Below are 22,243 nucleotides of genomic sequence, written 5' to 3' on the forward strand. Positions count from 1 at the left end.
AGACGTTAAATAAACCTGGGATGTGCTGTTTTCTCCGGAACTTTTTATGAGTGATTGTCGGGGGCTCAGTAAGTTCATTAGCTAATTCTATTTAGTCTGGGGGGTTACATATGATTCAGACTTGCTGATTTGTACAGATTCAATTTTGCCAAATATTCCCTTTCCTGCTCTTTATCTTGAGTTCTGCTGAGAACCTCTGTGTGCTTCGCTTTCTGCCTGTCCTCTGCAGTCCCCCTCTCCTTGCCTTGTTAAGGGCAGATTGAGGGACAGAGCGTGCAGGGCTTGGGCTTGTGGGGGGATGTTTGATCTCGGCTGTCTCTGTCATTATTCATGGGTAACAGGCAGGCTGAACATGTCCACTCCTCTCCTGCCCGCTTGGCACAGGAGGTCCCACTCCCCTCGCTGGGAGGATGCACCAGGACCACCCCCAACCCACCAGGACCATGTCCAACCCACCGGGACCACCCCCAACCCACCAGGTCCACCTCCAACCCACCAGGACCACCCCCAACCCACCAGGTCCACCTCCAGCCCACCAGGACCACCCCCAACCCACCAGGACCACCACCCCCAACACACCAGGTCCACCTCCAACCCACCGGGACCACCCCCAACCCACCAGGTCCACCTCCAACCCACCGGGACCACCCCCAACCCACCAGATCCACCTCCAGCCCACCAGGACCACCCCCAACCCACCAGGACCACCACCCCCAACACACCAGGTCCACCTCCAACCCACCAGGACCACCCCCAACCCACCAGGACCATGTCCAACCCACCAGGACCGTGTTCAGCCCACCAGCAAGCATCCCTGGCTTTGCTCCTGGCTCTCCATCCCCAGGCTTGCTTTGCTCCCCGCAGCACCGGGGATGAGCCACTGTTCGTTGGGGGACACTGGCCTTGGGCAGGGCTGGGGCAGCGGGCATCACCTGAGCGAGGAGAGGATGGCTCCGAGCACCCTGAGCATCCTTCCCCTCGGCGGTGCTGGCTGGCCCACTCCTGCCTCAGCAGATGGGGTTTTTCCTGCTCCACCAGCACTTGCTGGCCACCATGGCTTTAGGGTCACCCAGCACAGACTGGGAAGAGGCCGGTGGGAAAGTATCAGAGACAAACCTGGCCACAGCGAGGACAGGGTAAAACCTTCACTGCTTTTTTTATTATTAATTTTTTTTTTGCCCCTCCAATAAGGAAATTACAACCTCTGGCTGAATCCTCACGTGTTACCCAGAGCTGTCCCCACCAAGTCCCCGCGGCAGCCCGGCCGCTCTGGCCGCAGGCTGCCCTGGCCGCCCCCCTCACCGCAGCCCCGTACCCCACGTCTAGCCGGCACATTTGCTCTCCCTCAGCCAGGCCCTGCTGGCAGCTGGGGATTTATTTTTCTCTTTCCGAGCCAAGCTCTGGCCAAGCAGCAGAGGGGCAGAGCCAGCGTGGAGCCGTGCCTTCGTTCTCCAGGCGCTCGGGCAGGCTGGCAGCCCGGCTCTGCACCGAAACCCTCTCAGGCACCCAAAGGCAGCTCCAGCCGGGGCTTGCCCGCTGTTGGTGCGGGGAGCCGATGCCTGGGTGCCCCCATCTCCTTTCATGGGCAGCAGGGAGCTGCCCTCGCCCTTGGGTGAGTGCCCACCACACCGGCTGCCGGGGCGGGTGGGGGGCGGTGGGCTGGGGGAGCCTCCCGCGGGGTGCTTTGAGGAGGGCTGCGGGAAAAATAAAAGAAGTGAAATTCTTTCCTTCCCCGCAGCCCGGGGCTGGTGTTTGAGGCAGTCTCCGTCCCCCCGGACGCAGGGCTGCTCCCCACCTCCTCTCGGTGCTGGCCAGCCCACCAGCCTCCGGATGCGTTTATTTATCCGAGCCCAGGTTTATTTAGGATGTGTTTCCAGGGTAGCCGGTGCGGAGGGCTGCCGAGGGGCTCCACGACTGCAGCCCCACACCCAGAGCCCTGCCATGCCTGCAGGGTGCCCTGCTCCTGCGGGCACCTCTCGGCCACCCCATCTCTGGTGGGAGTCCTGCTTTGTCCGCTGTATCCGAGCCAAGCCGGGAGCCGTGTCCCCGGAGAGCAGCGCACCCTGTTTGCTTGGCGTGAGGAGGGGGTTGGCTGCCCGTGGAGCGAGGATGGGGGTTCCCAATGGCTGTGAGGGGCTGCAATTGGGGAAGCGAGTCCATCCGAGGGAGGAGAGCAGCAAGCGTGCTTGGAGCGCGCCGCGAGCGTCTGGAAGGAATATCCCATCCGGTGCTGGCAGGAGGGAGCGCATTCATGAATGCTGCTGGGATTTAGCTGCTCAGCATCTGCCTTCCCCAGCGCTGGAAAGGAAACAAAGCAAAGCCTTCGGATCTGACCTGGCCAAAGCAATGCCCCCGCTGGAGGTGCTGGGCAGATCTGGCCTGGGGTGGTGGGTCCCCAGCCTTGGCCATGCACCCATTCCCCCAGGAGCGGGACATCGGCTGGGTGCTGTTTCAGCCAGGCTGGAGCCTGTCCTGCCTCAGCACGTACGTGTCGTGCAGACAGAGGTCACCTCGGCGAGGTTTTCTCTGTGTGCTCAGGGAGAAAGCAATGTGAACCTTGTGACTGTGGTTCGAAACAGCTGGCCAGATGTGCAGTATCTCTGTGGTTGGGCTCACCCAGGGGAGTAGAGAGGGACGTCATGGGGCTTGCTTGATACATCCGGAGTGAGGGAACGAGCTCGAGGAGGAAGAGAATGCTACAGGGAGCTGGGGGTGCTGCGGGGAGCTGGGGATGCTGCGGGGAGCTGGGGGTGCTGTGGGGAGTTGGGGATGCTGTGGGGAGCTGGGGGTGCTGTGGGGAGCTGGGGATGCTGTGGGGAGTTGAGGATGCTGCGGGGAGCTGGGGGTGCTGCGGGGCGCTGGGGATGCTGTGGGGAGTTGGGGATGCTGCATGAGGCAGGAGAAGCGCAGCCCCCCATCCTCCCAAGCCTTTCTCTTGTTTCTTTGCAACCGCCAACAAAACAGTCTTTGTCTGGCAGGGCCTTGTGATGCTGTTAATGTAAGGAGACAAACAGTTCTTTGCAGAGTTGCAGGGCCCTGAGTGCTAAGTGCCCTGACAAGCCCCATCTGGGCTCTCACCCACACCCTCCGCCCTCCACACCGGGCTGTATTTAAGATCAGGTGCCTCCAGTCCTCACTTCCCTTCACCGGGGATGTGCTGTGGCCCTGGGCTGGTGCTGGCGGCTCTTTCTAGCCCTGGGCAGGGGAGCTACATCCCTTACCCGGCTGCCTGCATTGTCCAGCACAGGGGCTCCCCTCGCCCGCAGTGACTTGCCATCTGAGGACCAGGATGGGGATCAGGATGTGCCCACAGCACGGTGAGCAAACATCTCTCTGTTGACTTGGTGCTACTTCGGGGTGTTCCCACCTGGGCACATCACACGCAGCCCCTACATAGGGCTGGGTTTTTAAGTCCCCAGAAAATGTCCTGCTGGGGTCACCCTGGGCAGTGCTGGGGGGCTGCCTCTGTGCTTGGGCCTTGCAGCTGCGCTGGACCGTGGGATAACACCTCTGGGCTAGACCCACAGCTCTCCTGCTGCTTCCCCAGGCCTTGTGCGAGGGGCTTGCTGTGAGATGGGCTTTATTTGCACCCCTGGGGAGTTCAGAGTACTGTGACTCTACTTCCCTGTGACTAATACCCTTTGCTCTTACCTTGAGCACTGAACACATCACTCCCCAGTGTTAGCTTAAAAAAAGGAAATCAATAAAGCTCATTTATTTTTAGCCTGGATTTAGGGTGTTTTGGAAGAGGAACTGAGCTGTGATTTGGAGCCAGCAGGCTCACCAGCTTCTCCAGGGCTTGTCAGAGAGAGGAACTGGCTTTTAACACTAGATAAATATTGACCGATGTGTTTTCAAGGAGTGTGTTCCCTGCTGCGTGAGCGGGGAACCCTCTGCGGGCACAGGGAGGGCTGCAGCGAGCCCTTGGAGCATCTAGGGGAGCGGTGGTGAGCTGGGCTGGCCTGGGGCGTCCTGCAAGGACTCGGGGTCTAACTGGGCTGTGGCAGAGCTGGGCTTGGTGTCAGGGACCTTGTGGCAGAGCCTGCTTGAAGAACTGCCCTTTTCCCCACCCGGTTCTGCCCCTTTTCCCCTCTCACCAAGCCCCCTAAAAGCAGCCCAAGCGCATGGCAGGCTCTGCCCTGGGGTACGTTGGGCTGGTGCTGGGAGCAGGGCGAGCTGCAGGGCAGGGTGAGAGGGGAGGAAGGCTGGAGCAGCCCGGCTCGGCACGGCCCCGGGCCGTCCCTGTGCTCGTTCCGGAGCGGGCAGGGCCCGAGCAGCCCAGGAGATGGCACCAGCGCACCGCGCTCGGCGGCCCCGGCCGGGGCACGGAGGGGTGGGTGCTCCCGGGGGGTGGCAGAATTGGGAACAGCTCTGGCAGAGCCAGCCTGCTCCGGAGAAGGTCCCTGTGGAAGCCCAGGGCTCCTGGTGCCCCTGTCGCTCTCCATCTCTCGAGCAAGCAGGGGGGTTGCCCTGGCTCCAGCCCCACTCTGCTTCAGCTGGGAAGGAAAGTCTGGGGGTCCCAGTGTGCCGAGGGGCTGCCAGTAGTTTCTGGCTACTGGTGATGGCTGGAGGTGGGACATGTGGCTGTGAAGGGTGGGATGAGCATGTTTAGGTCGGGATGTAGGGCTGAGCCGTGGGGAAAAGGGGAGAGGTGGCCTGGGGAGGGAGGGCATGTCCCTGGCAGCTCATCCCAGCTGGGACAGCATCCTGGAGAGGGGTGAGATGTCCTGACAAGCAGCCCCAGAGCCCTCGGGGTCCCTCCTGTCTCCACTCTTAATGCAGGTGCCCCCATGGCTCCTCCACCTCAGAGGCAGTGGTGGCAGCTTCCCCCAGGGGACACATGAGCCTTCTGTTTCCATCCAAATCCCTGATTTTCCTATCATGTGCTGGCTTTCTTCCCAAACACCCTTCCTGCTGCTTGGCCCCTTGGTGTAAGCTTTGGTGTCCCCAAAACAGAGCAGGCAGGTGTTTAACTGCACTGACCTTCTCTCCTGAGCACACGTTTGCAGGCTGCCAGGAGCACGTGCCACAACAGTAGCAGCACGAAGCCTTCTGACCCTGGAAAGCCCTTGCTGCTGCTTCACCTGCTGCTTGCTGAGCTCATGATGTGAGAGGCACCAGGAGCTGCCCCTCTGCATGCAGCCTCTTAGAGAAAGATGGAGATGGCTTCTTTACCTGGAAAGGCAGTGGTTTCTCTGAGTGCCCTGAGCTGGCGTGATAAGATGTTCATGCTCCATCTCCCCATCCCCAGCCAGGCTTGTGGTCCTTGTGGTGGAGACGACACCTGAGCAGGGACCCAATTCCTCACACCCTCTTTTCTTTTCCTTCCTTCACACAAACCCTGAAGCCCCCAAAGCTTTAATGAGGTGGGTGGGAATAAATAAGTAGAGGAAGACACAATGACCCCCCCATTCCCATACCCCAGCTCCTGGTGCTGTGGTTTCCCTCCTGGTCAGGCTTCACCAGGGGATTTCTCTCCTCGCAGTGGGACCCATCTGTCTTGGAGCAGATTAGAAAGATGTCACTTTGCTGGCACAGTCATTTATCACTGTGGCTGGGGAAATTAGCAGAGACTGGGCAAGGATGAAGGAAATGGGGCTTGTCCTTGTGGTGTAGGTAAAGGTTGCGGAGATTTCTAGACTATTTCTAGCTTGGCATTGGTTTGTCCTGAGAAGGAAACCCAGCAGAAAGCCAGTGCCTGAGATTTCCACCTTCAGGTCTTGATGAGAGCAACAAATTCTGTCAAAATTTACAGGGCAGAGTATCTGGGACCTCTCAAGCACTGGGGCTACAAATCCCCAGCTTTTAATCAAAAACTAATATTCTCCTTTCAGCTGTTAATTGCGAGAGCCGGGGTACAAATTAAACTTTCAGCCTTGCCATAATAATCACAAGGGTGGGACAAACCCCATCACCCCGTTGTGATTTGCAGGGGTTACCTGCATGTTGCTCTGCGTGCGCCAGAGCAGCCGAGCCGGCCTTGGTGCTTTGCACGGGGGACAGTGGTGGGATAAGGGGCCCTGATCAGGAGCCAGCTGGAAACGTGACAACTCAGGAGAGGGGGGGAAAAAAACCTGCTATTTTGCAGTTGCAGAGAGACAGTGCTGCAAACAAACGAAGAGTAAAAGGCAGATTAAAACCAATAAAAATTCCTTGGCAGTGTCCCCTTTAAGCATCATATATTTTTATCTTACTCTGGTTTTATTTTCTGGAAAGGGAAATGTAAAGGGAGAAACATTCAATTAAACCTGCCCATCAGCTGGAGCCTCCGAGCCGTGTCGCTTTGGGGGCCGGAGGAGGGATGCTGCGGGAGGGCTCCTATGCACTGTCCCCATCGGGGTGGCTCAGGGCGGCTGGGACTGTTGATGTTGTCTCTTGTCTGTCTGCTCACCCACCGCTGTCACAGCCATCTTGTAGCACACGCTCTCATTTGCAAGGCAATGTTAATCACCATAGTAACGAGGGCCTTATTTCTGGCAGGATCTGTCCCCCCGGCTGTGTGATAGAGCAGGACCGTCTCCTCCCTAGGCTCCATGGAGCAATGCTGGCTGTGGTGGCTCCTCGAGGACACACTTGTGTTTCCATCTTCTTCCCCTCTGTGCCACCATCCCCACCTTGCCCATCACCTGCTGGCTTCTCTCCGTCACCTCCTCCTCCTCTCCTTATCAGTGCCCATAGAGGACGCATGGACCAGTGCTAGAGGGACCCAAGTCCTGCAGTAAGGAGGTCCTGTACATCCAGGGTCAAAGCTGGGACTTTTGGGGCAGCAACTGCCTCTTCAGTAGCATCTGGGGGGCTCTTTGGTGTCCACACTCAACTAATACAAGAGGGAGATGGTCACAGGCTGGTTTCTGCTCAGACCACTGTCTTTTCCTTCTGGAGGGTGAGTTGTTGGGTTTTCTGTGTTACTGGTCTACAAAGGTGCACACTGGTTTCTATATGACAGAAATGAAGGATGACTATCAACTGTGAAGCCCAGCACGTGCTCACCATTGGGCTTCTTAAACATCTAAATGTGAGAGCTGGAAATGTCACTGCAAACCTTGAAGTCTCAATATGTCTGATCTTGTACCAAGGCAATGTTTCAGTGGGCTTTGACATTTTTCCATGAATATAGCATCTGTGGGAAGGCCCAGGGAGATGATCCTGGAGATGATCTGTTTCTCCCCAAAGCAGGCAGGGCTTCTATGAACACACTTACCCCCAGCTGGAGTGGATCCCCAGCAGAAACTGCTGATGTGGAGGATCCTGGTCATGTTGTGCTGGTGGACCCCAGCACTGACTTGAAGGAAACCAGCTGCTGGCTTTGTCATGTTGAAGGCACAAGGCAGTGGAGAAGATGCTCCCAGAGGTACCTCACACCTGTGGGCACTTGGATTTTTCTTCATGGCAAGGAAATCTTCTCCCCTTGATGGAGGCTGCTGGTTAGCAGTGGTTGTGACAGGAGTGGCTGCGATGTGGGCATCTGTCTCCTCATAACTAGACTGAGACCAATGCCTTATTCCCTGGCAGGCATTCATCAGTTGGCAACGACTTTCTGTCTCTATTGACCCAGGGCTGGAGCTGAGCAAGTGACACAGAGGCAAAAGGGTCTATTTAGCCATGAAAAATACTCCTGAGCCATCTAGAACCTCTTCAAGCTTCAAATACTTGTGAAACCAAGGGCTTGCTGTGAGTGGGGAGATACTGGTGGGACTGGAGCACGCAGGAAGTGTCTGTGGAGCACCCCTGGAACCAGTGGTGTAGGTGCAGGTGATGCTCATGTGATGGGGAAGAGCTGCTCTCTGGGCATGGGTAGGTGATGATGGCAGCAATTTAGGAAGGTGCCTCTTGTGCTCCTGTTCTATCTTAGCTCCCCACTGGGCAGAGGGGGGGGAAAAAAACAAGCAGCCGTGAGGAATATAGCTGTAATAAACCCAGACTCCTGATGGGAGGGGTGTACCGCGCTGGAGAGAAGTGGTTCAGCAGGCAGTGGGTGGCGGGTGCGTTACAGAGCTGGGGATAAGAGTAATATAAAAAATGTCAGAGAGAGTGGCAGCTCGGCAGCCCGGGGTCAGGCTCGCCTCCTGCTGGGATCCTGCCACCCACCGGCAGCTCCGGCAGCGCTGCCGAGCCCCGGGAAAGCTGTCAGCCCTTGACATGGCACAAATAGAGCTGTTTCCCCAGAAAAAAAATAGCCTTTGTTTTGTGTTTCCATCTACGTGTTGCTGCTGCTGCTTGGTGAAACCCCTTGCTGAGTGTTCTCGAGCGTACATGTGACCATCTTGGGTCTGACTGGGGATGGAGAGAGGGAAATAGAGATGATAGAAAAGGGACAATATTTTTTAAAAGAGCAAAACCAGGAAAGAGATTGGTTGGAGAAGGTAATGGAAGGGGAAATGTTCTGTATAAGGAAAGAAGAGCCCCCATCCCCAAGGCATGGGCTGACTTCAGCCCCTCCATCACCTCCTCAGTCTTCTCCAGCTGGTGTTCCTCATCCCTCTCTGCTCCTACTCGTTCTCTCCATCTGACCCACCTCCCCATGCATGGTCACCATATTTTTCCACCCCCAGTTCTGGAGCTGGACCAGCTCCCCACAGCCCTGTTAGGACACATGCAATTGATGGGTCACTTTCCCCATGCTGTATCTTTAAACAGATGAAAATTCCCCGTCCTCACTGATTTTGCTCATTCCATATGCTGTTTGGGAGACTCATCAAATTTAATTCTTGCACAGATAATCATTATTTTTATTTTCTAGCTTGCTAAATGGGCCAGGTGCACCCCAGAAGACTTTCCTGCATAAGCCAAGGCTGCCAGGACACATGCGGAGAGAGGACCAAGAAATCTGTTCTTCTGCTGGATGTGGATGGTCCCCATCCAGCCCAGCCCCTGGGGGGATTAGCTGCAGAGGAAGGAGTTGGAGGAGGAAGAGTAAGGCAGGATAAGGAGAGGATGAGCTGGCTGGCAGTGGTGTTGAAAGGAGGAGAGAGCAGGCTGGGTCTCAGCTGTGAGCATGAGAATGGATTTTTGGAGGAGCCTTGGGGTGTTTTTTGCTGGAAACGGCTCCTTTGTCAAATGGAAAGTGCTTGTGGGGAAGGTCAGACTTGATAAATCTCCCCAGTTTGAAAGCAGGCGTTCAGAAATGCTCAGGAATGTCCCATTTCAGTGATTTGTAATCGGACAAAACGGGGGAGAGTTGGTTCGAAAGACTTTTTGCCTGGGAAATGCAAGTTTGTGGTACAATATCTAAAGACAAAAAATGAAGCAAGCCCCAATGACCAAATCTACCCAGTGCCTTCTGGTGTGATGGGTTTGACTCCCACCCTGTCCTCGCAGCCCTTCCTGGCCATCTCTGTGCCCTTGCATCATGGCCCCATGAGGACAACTGTCCTTTTGAGGGACAAACCCCTTTCCTACCAGCTTCAGCCGAAAGCCAGTCCAGAAGACCAAAAGGGGGATTCAGGGGACTTGGAATTAAAACATGTTTAAAGCTCAGTGTGTCTTGCCCACGGCAAATGTGAGCTCTGGTTTTGTGGGTGCTGCTACTGACCCCCTGCCCCTGATCTTCCAGCGCAGCTCCAGCCCCGGGGCGCAGGGAGCCCTGCAGCAGCATCCTGCGGCAGGAGGGCTGGCACTTGCTCAGGGGAAACCAGGGTAAGTCACTAAACCGGGGGAATCTTCGTTAAATAGTCTGTGCTGGAGTGACTTGTGAGTGCTGTGGTTAATGGGGATTAATGGGACTTAAATGAGAATGGGAGAGAAGCGCTGAGAGGACTAAACTGCCTTGGGAATAGGCATTAAGGGGGGGGGAAGTGTTACCTGGAAGGTATCTGGGGAGATGGTTGCTGGTATGGGATGGCTGGAAACTGGGGTGCTTTGGACGATGGCTTTCACAAGGCCTCAGGGCAGGGGGATGCTGTGGCTGTACCCCAAGATGCAGGGCAGGGTTTGGGGGCATCACCCAGGGCATGGCAGGGGATTTGCTCAGAGCCAGCCAGGACTACTTATTTCTAGACCTTGTACATGGAGTGTGGAGTATTTTGCAGCTAGTGAAGTACCATTTGAAAGTCACATACCATCCTGGGAGAGGTCCGGGGGCTGCCAGCTCCCCGGAGGGCTTTGAGGGTGTGAGAGACTGCCCGACCCTCCTCACCTGCCAGCTCCCCGGAGGGCTTTGAGGGTGTGAGAGACTGCCCGACCCTCCTCACCCTTGCTTGTGACATGTCAGACCTGTGCTACCCAATGTGACAGCGAACTGGTGTGAAAGGGAGGTAATGGCTGGAAAAAGCCAGAGAGCTGGGTGCTGATCTGTCCTCAGCTCTGTGAAATGACAGCAGAGCCCCAGTGAAAGGCTTCCCTGGCACGTACTGCCCAGGACAGCAGGGACTGGGGTGCCTGTGGCATTAGGAGCTCGCTGCCACGTGGAGCCAAGGGCTGTCCTGGCTCCTGATGACAGCAGCTCCTCTGGGAGATGTCCCAGCTGCTGGCCTGAGCTAATTACACATTGTTTGTGGCTCTGGTTATTAGAAAGCTCCAAAGTGCTGACATGGGTCGTGTTGGTGCATCCCTGCGCATTGTGATGGAGTTGGGTATGGAGCAGCCTGCAGAGCTGGGTGTGGGGATGAGTGGAGCTGGGTCATGGTGTGAGAGGGGACCTGCCTGCTGAAAACACCCTGCGAGAGCTTTGGGGTCAGAGAGCCAGCAGCGGGAGCCGGGCAGGGGATGTGGGAGCCAGGCAGGGGATGCGGGAGCAGAGCTGCCTGCAGCCCCACAGCCAGCTTCCCTGAGTACCAGCCTGCTGGGGTCAGCTCGTCTCACCTCTGAATGTGGCTTTTGTCATTGTTTTCATCTGGGCAAGTCTCGCAGGGGCAGCTGTTGAGAGGCAAAGCAGCTGAATTGGATTTTTGCACCCACATGAAGTAGGCTCTGGTTGCACAGCCGGAGAGAATAGGATCCTAAATTGGATTTCGCTGCTCACTTGGAATGGGCTCCAGTCGTGCGGGATTATTGGGGATTTCAAGCTGACATATAGGAAATGGTAATGAAACCATCCCCCAGCCAAAAAGCTGGGGAACTCCGTGTGCTGCTACGTTAACAACTGTGGAGGAATCTCGCAATTAACATCAGAGCCGGGAGCAGAGCATCGCTGATGACGCGGCGTGGTAACGAACGCTTGCAGGATCCCAGCGTGGCTGTTACCTCCTCTGTTTGCGGAACACAAAGGCACGTGTGCCAATACAGCCGGCTTCTTCCTCCTTGCTGCCCCGCGGGCTCCGTGTCCCCTCCACACCTCTCCCAGCCAGGGTGACCCTCGTGGAGGGGCTCGAGGGGACAAAGCCCGTCCCCAGGTGCTGGGAGGGCCAGCACCCACTCGCAGATCTGCAGAAGCATTGTGTTCTTGTGTAAACTCAATGATTTTTTTTTTAAAAAAGAATGAAATTTGGGATGCCTAATTGGATTTGTTTGGTGCTGAGATTTAGTGTCTCTGATTTGTTTCCCACTCCTCCCCCTTGTTTTGGCCACTGAAATGTCAAGGCTAATTGCCAGCATTATTTCTCCTCTTGTTTCACCTGAGCGCTGGCAAATTAGGCGGCATGTGAGAGCATCATTGCCCAGCATGGGCAGCCCCTGCCCCAGGGACTCGGTCGGGCAGGGAGAGACATCTTAATTTGGGGAGCAGCGCTCCTGCAAGCTGCTTAGCTGGAGAGTGTGGCTGAGAGAGTCTGGGCGTGGATCTGAATTGATTTTTATAGAGAAATTAATTGAAGGGGAGCTGAAGTGGCAAGGGGGGGTGGGAATCGGAGGCTACCTGCAGCTGGGCAGGTTGGTTTTTGGGGTGCAGTGGGGTGTGAGGCTGCCTGGGTCCCTGCAGAGGGGACCTGCACCCTGGTTGGTTTGGGGGGGGGGGGGGCCCTCCATCCTTACCCCCTGCTCTCCTCGCTGCCAGCACCTTCTGCCTGCAGACCCCCTGCCCCACACCTCTCGTTCCTCCTCACCCAGGTGCTTTCCCAGCCTCTTTGCTCTGCCCAGGGTGCTGGGTGCAAGGGTGTGGGGCCAAAGGTCCCCTCCTGCTAAAGGGGTCTGTCCAGGGACCCCAGCCTGAGGGTTTGGTGCTCGGGTTGGAAACAAGAGTGTCGCAGGGAGGAGGGCTGGGAGCAGAAGCGTGCGGAGGCTGTTTATTTTCTGTCCCTTGGGTGGTAGGCTCTCACCTCTGCTTCGAATTACAAGTCATGTCACATCTTGGGAGGCTTGAAATTGTGTTTCTCAGCAATGTTCCCAAAGAGATTAGAAGCACTGAAATGGCTGAAATACCCTCTGAGCTTGGAGCGGAACAAGCCACCGAATGCAGCGGAGTGGGATGGGGAAAGGGGTGGAGGGGAGGGCTGAGGGCAGCTCATCCCGCACCCCTCCAGCTTTGGGTGGGTTTTTTCAGTGCTGGTTCATACTGGTGCAAACGGGATGCGGGAAGAGCTGGGGTGGTCGCTTTTCCTCTGGCAGGGGATGGAGAGACCCAACCGCCATCCCAAATACAAGGTGTCCTTAAAGGGATACCTGAATGCTCAGCCACGGAGCTGGGTGTTGCTCCTCAAAATTACAGCAAGGAGCTGTGATTTAAGGGGATTAAGAAGGGCCAAGCAGAAGCTGACACCAAGTGTGGAAGGGACTGATTTTCAGGGCTGGTTTAGAGGAGGCAGAGATTCAAAACTTCTTAACACAAAGCAGAAGCCACATGCTTTTCTGAAGCTCGGATGCTTGTTTGAAGCTGGCACATTGCGAACAGCAGCCAAAATTGCCCAGCTCCAGTTCTTTACGTTCTCTTTTTGCTGCTGGAGCCCCTGCGATGGGGTGCGGCTGCAGAGAGCTGCGTTGGCTGTGGGGCTGCATCCCAGTCCTCACCGTCCCTCTCCCTCCCGTGCACATCCCTGTTCCCAGGACTGTGTAGAGATGTCACCAGAGTGAATTGGTCCCCAAGTGCTGCTTTGAGGGCCTGGCTGACTGTGACTGGTGATCAGCTGGCTGAACCGACACATCATACCACAATTAGAGACCTCCTGGCAAGAGAGATTCACCCCAGGCAAAGACCGAGCTGGTTACAAACATTGAAGGAGCTGTTAAAGATGCAAAATCATTATCTCCCAAGCAATCCAGCGACGTTCATGAGGACTTTAGTGCCACAGCAGCACATAGGAATGATGAATGCATATGTACATATGGGTCTCGCATTGTGGAGTGCACAGAAAGATGAGCTCAATGACAAACACGTCCACAAATGTGGCCATTGTCCCAGCTCCAGCCTAGAAAGAAATGCAGGGTGTGAGGAATGGGAATGGATGAAAGAGGCATCAGTGAAGTGAGGCAAGCTCTGGTCTGCTGGAAGGAGCAGTGCCTGCGGGTGGTGAAAAGCCCGAGCATCGGTGAAGGAGGAGCTGGGACTGAAGGAGGAGCTCACACGGTTGGGTCTGTTTGGGCAAGAGCTGCCTCCCATTGGGATTCGCTGCTCTGGTCTCTGCTGGCTAATTATGTTGCCACATTCTTCATGACTTGTGAGGCTCAGCAGAAGCCTTGGCCGGGGTTGCCTTGAAGGTCAACACAACTAATTGAATTGAATTTCCAGGGAGAGTATTTACGTGGCTATTTTCAGAGCATGTTTTTCCATACCTCTGGAAAAATGCAAACCAAAGGGCAACCGCCTGCTCCTCCAGAGCCTGGTGGGACCCTCTGCTCTGGTGCCAGTGGGGTGAGATGGCACTGCCACCATGTACGGTCACATCCGTGGTGGAAGAGGCGCAGGCCAGCGGGATGCTGCTTCAGAGCCCTTCCAGCTGGGGTATTTAAATCCTCCTGCTCTGGTGAGAGAGAATCCCAAACCGATTTCTATCCGGTTGTGTGGCTTTATCTCTGCAATAACAATGTGCTTAGTGTGCAGGGTGAAATTAATACAGAGCCAATTTACCTTGGGAGTATTTGAGCAAGTTTTTAAATGAATATTCATTGGAATTTTCATGCTCTTATGTCTTACTTTGGCTCATCACGGCTCTAACCGGGCAGCTGGGTCAGCTCTTTCCGGGGCATCACTTGCTGTGTCAGAAATGCTGGAAATGTCCCAGAAGAAAATAGCCACCTCGTTTTCTCTGCAGCCTGCAAAGCCACAGATGTGATGCAAATCCTATCGTCAATATCTGTGCTGTGATGAGAAAAGATGAGCTCTGCCCAGGGATACAGGTCCCTTCTCCCGTCCCAAAGGTGCCGGCAGGCTGGAGTGGGAATGTGAGATGTCCTGGTGATGTACAGGAAGGTCTGGCAGCCAGGAGCCAGGTTAGAGCTGCAGGACACGGGTGGACTCAGCAATTGTAATAAAAGTATGTGAGCTGACCCGTGGCCAACTCTATAGAGAGCTCTCAGCACTACAACTAAATGAGCTGGTGGCAGATTCAGGCAAGATCAAAATTAAACCAGGTCAGGTACAGGCAGTATCGTGGAGCTGGGAGCCAGGGTTTCAAAGCATGCTCTCTTGGAGAGAGCAGGAAAAAAACCTTCCTGAGTATGCAAAGTACATTTCCAGAGCTCTAATCCTTTGATTATAACAGATCTTAAGAGAAACTGTGCTACTCCTTGAAGATGGGGGGGGAAAAACCATAACTGCTCTAAACTGATGGAAACCGAGCTGCTAATCAGCAGAGAATAATGATCGATTTATTGGATGTGATACATTTAATGATGAAATACTGACTATCTTTCCTAATTCCTGTGACTAATGGAGAAGGACATGGTAAAAAGTATCAGTGTATACTGGTACAGTAAGCGCTGGAGGAAATACTGAGCTGGGGCAGCGGGTATTTATGTGACAAGGAGCAAAATAGGAAGGGCACAGAGTGGGGATTCCTTAGTGGGGAATAAACATACACCCATGGAGGCAACTTCCCTTTCTCATCACTTTCTCAAGGCTGCAAAAATTCCTGCCAGCCTGTTATAGATGGGCAGGTGTTAAAATGAAGGCTAGCCATGCCAGTCCCATGCTCAGGTGCCACTCCAGCACCTTGGTGTCCCTTCACAACCAGCTCTGACAGCCTGTCCTGTCACAGCTGGCTGCTCCAGCTCCCAGGGCACTTCCTAACAAGCCAGGAAAAGTTAAGACCAGGGAATGATTATTTTTTGTTCCTCCCCCTTTACTGCTGACAAATGCAATGTATAAGGGAGAGGGGAAGGTAACAAGGTAACCAGCCATGGGAACATCGAGCTGGGGCCAGTGCTCTTGGAGAGGAGCACTGGCTGCTTGTGCAGAGGCTGCAGCAGTGTGGGGTGCTGGCAGAGGGACCCTGCTGATGTCCCCTCCCTTGGTGGCTTCTATCCCTCCATCCTGGCTGTGCTCCCTGGTGCTGCAGGGACCCCGTCTTGATCTCCCTGCTCTTCTGGATGGTGGGTATGGCATGTCTGCCAGCTAGCTGGGGATGGCTTTGGGGGGCTGTGCTGCTCTTCAGGACCAGAGAAGGCTTTGCTGAGCAAAGACCCTGCCTCTCAATGAACCAAGGAGGTGTCTCTCCAGCAGAGAGACAGTGTTAATGGTCCAAGGGGCAAGAAAAGCCCTCAAGGACCTATAACCCTTCCAGGGGGCCTGACAGGCAGATGCCCAGTCTGTCCTGGAGACTCATCCTGACCTCGCAAGAGGCAGGGGTTGCTGGCATGTCCTGCGGTGCAGGGGGACCAGCCCTGGGGTGGGAGATGCCTTTGCAGAAGAGCAGCAGGCTGTCCACCACCGCGGCTCAGCATCAGGGCTGGGAGCACGCCTGGCGTGAAGGCAGCTGCCTGCCCTTGCATGCCAACGCTGCTCCCCTTGCTTCCACATCTCACACTGCCATTTTCCCTTATTTTTTTCATCTACTTGCAGCCCACGAGGTTGAAGAGGGGCTGTGGGGAGAGCAGAAGCCAAGGGAGCCCATCAGCCACTAGCGAGCATCCCAGGGTGAGGAGCTGTACTCACCTCCCACCCTTCCCGTGGGCACAGGAGGGATGGATCTCAGCTGCCGGGATAACAGCTCGGCTCTGCTCTGCTCCTGGAGCCGCACGTGCCTCTGTCGGTGCAATGGCAGAGCCTGTAGCTAGATGCCACTCAGTACTAAGGCGTCGTTATTTTTTACAAACTAAGAGAACATTCCCTAATGCGCCTCGGAACATTATCGTAAATAATTAAATCTGAACTGCAGTTGTCACAGTAAATGAACAAAAGATTGTTCTGCTTCCCATGTGCAAAGTACAAATCACAGACTTTTAGTCTCCCTGAATGTTTACTGCCAATTTAAGGAAAGCAGCGAAGAAAGAACCAATATAAAGTCTCCAGGTTGGGAGTGGATCCAAAACCCCTCCTAAAAGCTCAGCCTTTGGGCGGATCAGATCGGTTTCCCTCTCTGCGAGGGCTGAGGAGGTGCTTGGGAAGCAGGGCTGCGATGGCTCGGATGCTGAATACCTACAGGCACCAGGGTTTGGGGGCTGAACTTCCACCTTTCCCCAGGGGGATCAAGGACCATTTGAAAGCAGCCGAGAATTAGCGAGCTGGGAAAACCCAATACTCAGGATTTGCAAGTCCTGCCTCGGTTTTAAAGCTGCAATCCCTCCCTAGCTGATGAAACACTTCCACGCGTGTTTAAGTCTAAGGGATGTAGCGTGGCACAATTAGGGGTTTATTTATGTCACTGAGGTTTTGTTTAGCTCTTGGTCCATCACACAGGAGCACCTTGGTGTGCTCCCAAAGCAGCTGCTAGAGCCAAGCAGACAAATGATGTCCCCAAAGGGTGGGTGCCAATGGCCTGGTATGGCCAGGACTTCAGGAGAGCAAAATACAGCCTGTGCCAGGGGCAGATCTCTCCGGTGTATCACAGGGAGCCCTGCGGCCACCCGGGCTGAGCTTTGGAGACCATCTCCTGCCCCTTCGGTTGCCTTGATTTAAGGCTGTCGGTGTTGAGGCCGCCGCGATTTGATGATGGATGCTGATGGCTGTGATGTATGTCTGAGGTCCACGTCTCACCTCCCTAAATCTTCCCGTGCGCGTGTCTTAATTCAGTGCCGAGTGAGGACGTGTTGCTCTGCCTCCCGCCGTGTGAGCTTTGCTCTTCATCTTCCTCGTGGCTGTGGCGAGGAAGGCTGCTGCTTGCCCAGGGCTTGGTAGCCGTGCAGACGAAGGTGTGATCTTGCTTGATAAAGATTGCACCACGGAGGGGATAAGAGCCTGCAAGTGCCACATGGGTTGTGGTCGGACCCCCAGGCTCTCTCTGCTGTGCCCAGCAAATGTGGCCTCCAGCAAGGGAGAGCAAGCGGCAGAATGATCGCCTGCCTCCGCTCCATCCCAGGTTTATGATGCAAAACGTTTTAAAAGGGTGAATAATTAAGTGCTGCTCATAAAAGAGTTCCTTGGCACTGCTGCCGGGCTCCTCTGTCTCCACGAACTGGGACCCAGCAGGGGCTGTGCTGCGGGGGTGGACGAGAGCTGAGCCCTCATCCTGTGCCGGGTGCTGGGCTCGTCCCAAGGGCAGAGGGACCTGGGGAGAAAACAAACAGCTGGGCTGGTTCTGACAAGCAAGACAGAGCCTTTTCATTTGCTGAATGGGTCCCCACGGCTGAATCCATCTGCAGACTGTCCGGTACAGGGGGGTGTTTCTCTTGGTGAGCTCCAGCTGCGGTAAATAATCCCGAATTTGTGCTTGATGGATGTTAGCTCCCCACCAGCCTGTCTCTTGAGAGTTATACAATAGCCGTTCCCGCAGCTCGGCTGTAAATTCAGCGTGATTCACGGCAGGTCCCTCCACCAAAGGCTCTTACAGCCCTGCCACCCCCGGGGCGGGCAAGGACGGGGCGGAGGGCACGGGGTGGCTGCTTGCTGGGGCGCTGGGTCTCTGAGGGCTAAAGCTCTTGTGTGGGGATGGAGTGGGGTTTGATTTTCAGAGGGAGCCATCCCTTATTCCTCTGCATAATCTCCTGCCTGGCCATAAACCCAGCTGAGGGGGTGCGAGCCCAGACAGGGAGTGATTCACGGGGTGGGGGGAGCCCCCAGGGCATCAGGGTGGTCCCTGCCCACTCCAGCACTGCTGGGGGAGGCTGTGGCACCCCAGGCACTGGGGAATGAAGAAGCAACTCTGCAAACAGCCTTCAGGTCTCAGCTGGAGCCAAGGGATGGGGCACTCCCACTCCTGATTGCCCAAGCACGGATGCTACAGACCATCGAGGTGCTGCTTTTGGGCACGGGGACACTGGTGGCATCTCCCCTTTCAATGGGGTCAGGGTGGGAGGATGCTGGGTCAGGTCCCAAACACCTTGTCCCAGCAAAGGGACCCTTGTTAGTGCTGTTTGCCGGGCTGGTCCCCTTCCCCACCCCCTCCCAGCCCTGCCCACGAGCTCCCATCGCAATGCGTTGGGCGCTCAGGGGTAATATCTTATCTGCAATATTAAGACACGTGTAACTGAGCATATACGTATCCCCCCCTTAAATCAGACAGACCCCACGGTGGAGGCAGCTGCTAAATCCCCCGGGCAGTTACAAAGGCAGAGGAAAGGCAGGCAAATTTAATTAATTCTTATCATCTCTGACAGAGGGAGCGAGCAGCAGACAGGGAGAGGGAACTTTTCAGCCTCTTTTCCCCACCAAGGAGCAGGAGGGGAGGGCAGGGGAGGCTGCAGCCCCCTGCCCAGCATCGGGGCTCTGCGGCCCATCCTGGTGTCACAGAGCAGGGCTGGGGCTTGGGGCTGAGCGCAGGAGGAGAGGAAAGAGAAACCTGCCAGCCTGCTGCTCGTGGGCTTGATCCATCAAAATCCAGGCACCTAAGTGCGTCAAAACACTGGAATTGTATAAATATCTATTTCCAGGTACTGGAAGTGTGTCTAAATAAAACAAACTAGGCTCGACCGCACGTCCCGGACAATAAACACCTGTAAATTGTGATTTCTCAGAGAAATATTTTTGAGCTCAGCTGGTGGCATTTCTCTCTGGTAGCTGGGAAAGCAAAGCAGGGCTGGATGCCCCGGTGAGGGACAGATCAGATCCAGAGTATGGAGCAGGGTGGTGCTGGAGAAAGGCAGGAGAAGGGGACACGGGTCTCCTTATGGGGTGGGGATGCACTGGAGTGTCCTGCTGCCAGCATCTTCTGCAGCTGGTCCAGAAGCTTCAAAGCAGCCTGGAGAGTGATTTTTGAGCTGGTGTTAGGGGTGACATCGGTGCTGCGCTGCAAGGGGAGAGCTGCTCTGAGCACCCCAGGTTTCCACCAGCTCCTGGCTGGCTCCAGGGATACCCCCTTTCCGTGGGGGCTGTTGTGGTGATGGTGGGAGTGGGTCTCAAGGACGAACTCCAGCCGTGGTGCCCTGCTCTGCTCTGGGCTTCTGCTAATGGCTCTGCTGAGCATCACTGCAAGGGCTGGGAGGGGATGAGGGCAGTGTGCGGACAGAGCCCCCGACACCCACCCAGCTTCAGGTTGGAGGTGAAATACTCCTCCCTGCAAAGCCACCGGAGCAGGCATGAGTGTTGGGGAGCTGCTTGCGGGGATGAGCATGTCCATCTGGGCTGCTCCGGTGGGATTATGGCCTCTGGGGCTGCCTGCCAGGGTGAGGATGTGCTGGGCTTGTGGTCTGATGGGGCATCTCTGAAAGGTGACGTTTCTGGAGGGGCTGCGGTGCAGCTCATGCCCCCACTCGCTGAGGACCTGAGGCTTTGGCGCAGAGCCAGGACGCCGGCATGGTACCCAACATGACAAGGTCGATGCAGTGGCCGTGGCTGCTATGGGATGTCCCCCCCAGGGTGGCTGGTCCCTCATCAGGATGGGCTGAGTCTCGCAGCTTGGTCCTCCCTCATCCCATCAACAGGCAGGAGAGGAAGGTCCCTGCCTTGCACAGACTGTTCGAACTCCATCCGACTTCACCAATAATTACTCAATTTTTAATGTTCCTGTCCTCCCAAGAAGCTTCGTTTCCCTTTCTCCTCTCCTTTTCTCCCTATTACTGGCCATTGCTTTTTCATCTTCATCTGCCGATAGTTCATTTTCATTTGACATATTAATCCATGCTTCTTTCTGTAAAGATAACTCATCCCTGTGCGATGGCAGGAGGGCATAACCAGCGCCAGGCCAGGAATATTTTACTCGCTTCGAAAAGAGGGTGGAATAACAAGTAACCACAGTGGAGCTGGTGTCACCCACCCATTTTGAGGAGCCAGAGGTGCCCGGCAAGAGCCCTGTCGGGCGATGCTGGTTTAAGAGCTTTGCTCTGCCTTGCAGGTAGGTGAGGCTTTGAAGCAGGAGCTGGGGGTCACGATGCCAAGGCGGGGCTGGATGCTGGGACGCCCCCCCCCATCGCCACTCTCACACACACACGCTGGCGCTGGAATATTTGCCTGTTGGCACCGGATTAATTTATTTGCTGCTGTTTATCGGGTTTGCGGCTGGCTGGCTTTTTTAGTGCTGTTTGTATAAGGAACGGCGTCAGTGTACGACAGCAATTATTTCTGTATAAATAAGAGCACGGGTGCTGGCGGCTGCCCCTGAGATGGGAACTGAGTTGATGCCACCACCCCGTCCCCGGTGGTGGGGACATGGGAGGTACCGCACAGGGTGGCAAATGTCACCGAAAGGCAGATTTGACAGCACAACCTGCCCGTCTCCCCCTGCACCCCTCTGCTCCCCCCCACCAAAACTGCACAGCTCCAGGGATGCTCCCGGTGCTGTTCCTTTAAACACATAAAAGGGCTCCATCTGGTTTTAATTATTCAAATGAGCTGACAGGGTAATCAATATAAATGGTTAAACGTGGCCAGGCAGCATGGGGTAAGAGCTCTGGAGAAGGGGGATTAGCTGGTGCTATGGGGGAGTGGGGTGCTGGGGATTCCCCCTTGCCCATGGGGATGGGGTGGCACTGCCTGGGCTGGGGGACACGGGGGGAGCGTGTGTCCGTGGCCACTCTGGCAGACGCAGGATTTAAAACCATAACCTGCGGTACTTCTGGCTCTGGCTGCTTTTTTATTGCTAATAGACTGCTAATTGTGCTCTGCTGGATGGTAATACTAATAAAGCAAGATTTAGAAAGCAGGAGGCTTGAGGGAGTAAATCAAGGGCACGGCGCAGCCTCAGCAATCCGCATCGTGATTACCCACAGCTCCCCAGCACCGGGCAAGGACAAGGGACACTGCCATAAGAACCCGTGTGCGGGGTCCCCATTGCACCCCAGGCTGCCAGGGTGGAGGTGTTTTGTGGGTGCTGTACCCTGGGGTGGGAACCCCGATACTGAGGACCTCTTTCCACGTGTCCTCCTTGGCAACAAAGTTTCTCCTGACTTGTTTCACCTCTCGGGGCTGCTGCCATGCTGCTTTTTTGATGAGCTGCCCTGGCAATCCTGCCTGCGCCCATGCCTGGTCCTGCCTGCGCCCATGCCTGGTCCTGCCTGCGCCCATGCCTGGTCCTGCAGCCGGTGAGTGCCATCAATCTCCTCCCTCAGGGGACCACTGAAGGGGGTTTGGTGGGTTTGCTTGGGCCACAGCTCCCATCTCTCCAAACGCTGGGTAAAATATCATTAAAAGACAGAAAGAGAGAGAGAGGGAGGTGGGCGGGCACCACTGGGTTATTCAATCCATCTCTGCTGGTCCCCTACTGAAGCCACTGGTGCCCATGCAGGGACAACCACTGTGATGAGAAGAGCTGGGATTTCTGCGTGTGGCAGGAGAGGGGTGATGGCAACAGTGGGGGGATGGTGATGTCCCCGTCCACACTGCCAGTCAGCTGCAGGCTTTCTAGGCTTTTCTAGCCCCAAGCAACAGGAGAGCCAAGGCGAGGCCGTTCCTGTTCCCTCTCTTCCCAAACCCTCATTTTCATCTCGTGTTACGCCATGGAAATGTTTGACTTTACAGCCTTAGTTTATATTGCCGGGAAGTAACTTAACCGCGCTCTCCAAGCGTTGAAGCTGCATTTCTTTTTGATGATTTCAAAGATTTATTAAGTTCTCCCAGGGAGAAGGGGAAAAAAAAAACCAAACAGCCACACCAGCAAATAAGATTCAGTGGTAGGTCCAGCAAATAAACTGAAAATATATGTGCAGCGTTTAGAGATTTTGCTGGAGCGTTTGCTTTGCACCAGCTCCTATCTACAAACGCGTCTCCACAATGCTCAGCATTATCCTTGGCTAGAGAAGCTTTGACACTGCTCTGTGAACCACTGCTTTGAAGGTTCCCCTTCTATTTTGGGGTTTGGATACGGGAGCTGAACAGGGGATAAGTAAAGGTTTGCTGATAACCTGC

The sequence above is a fragment of the Nyctibius grandis genome, chromosome 11 (assembly GCF_013368605.1).
Source record: "Nyctibius grandis isolate bNycGra1 chromosome 11, bNycGra1.pri, whole genome shotgun sequence".
Lineage (NCBI taxonomy): Eukaryota > Metazoa > Chordata > Aves > Nyctibiiformes > Nyctibiidae > Nyctibius > Nyctibius grandis.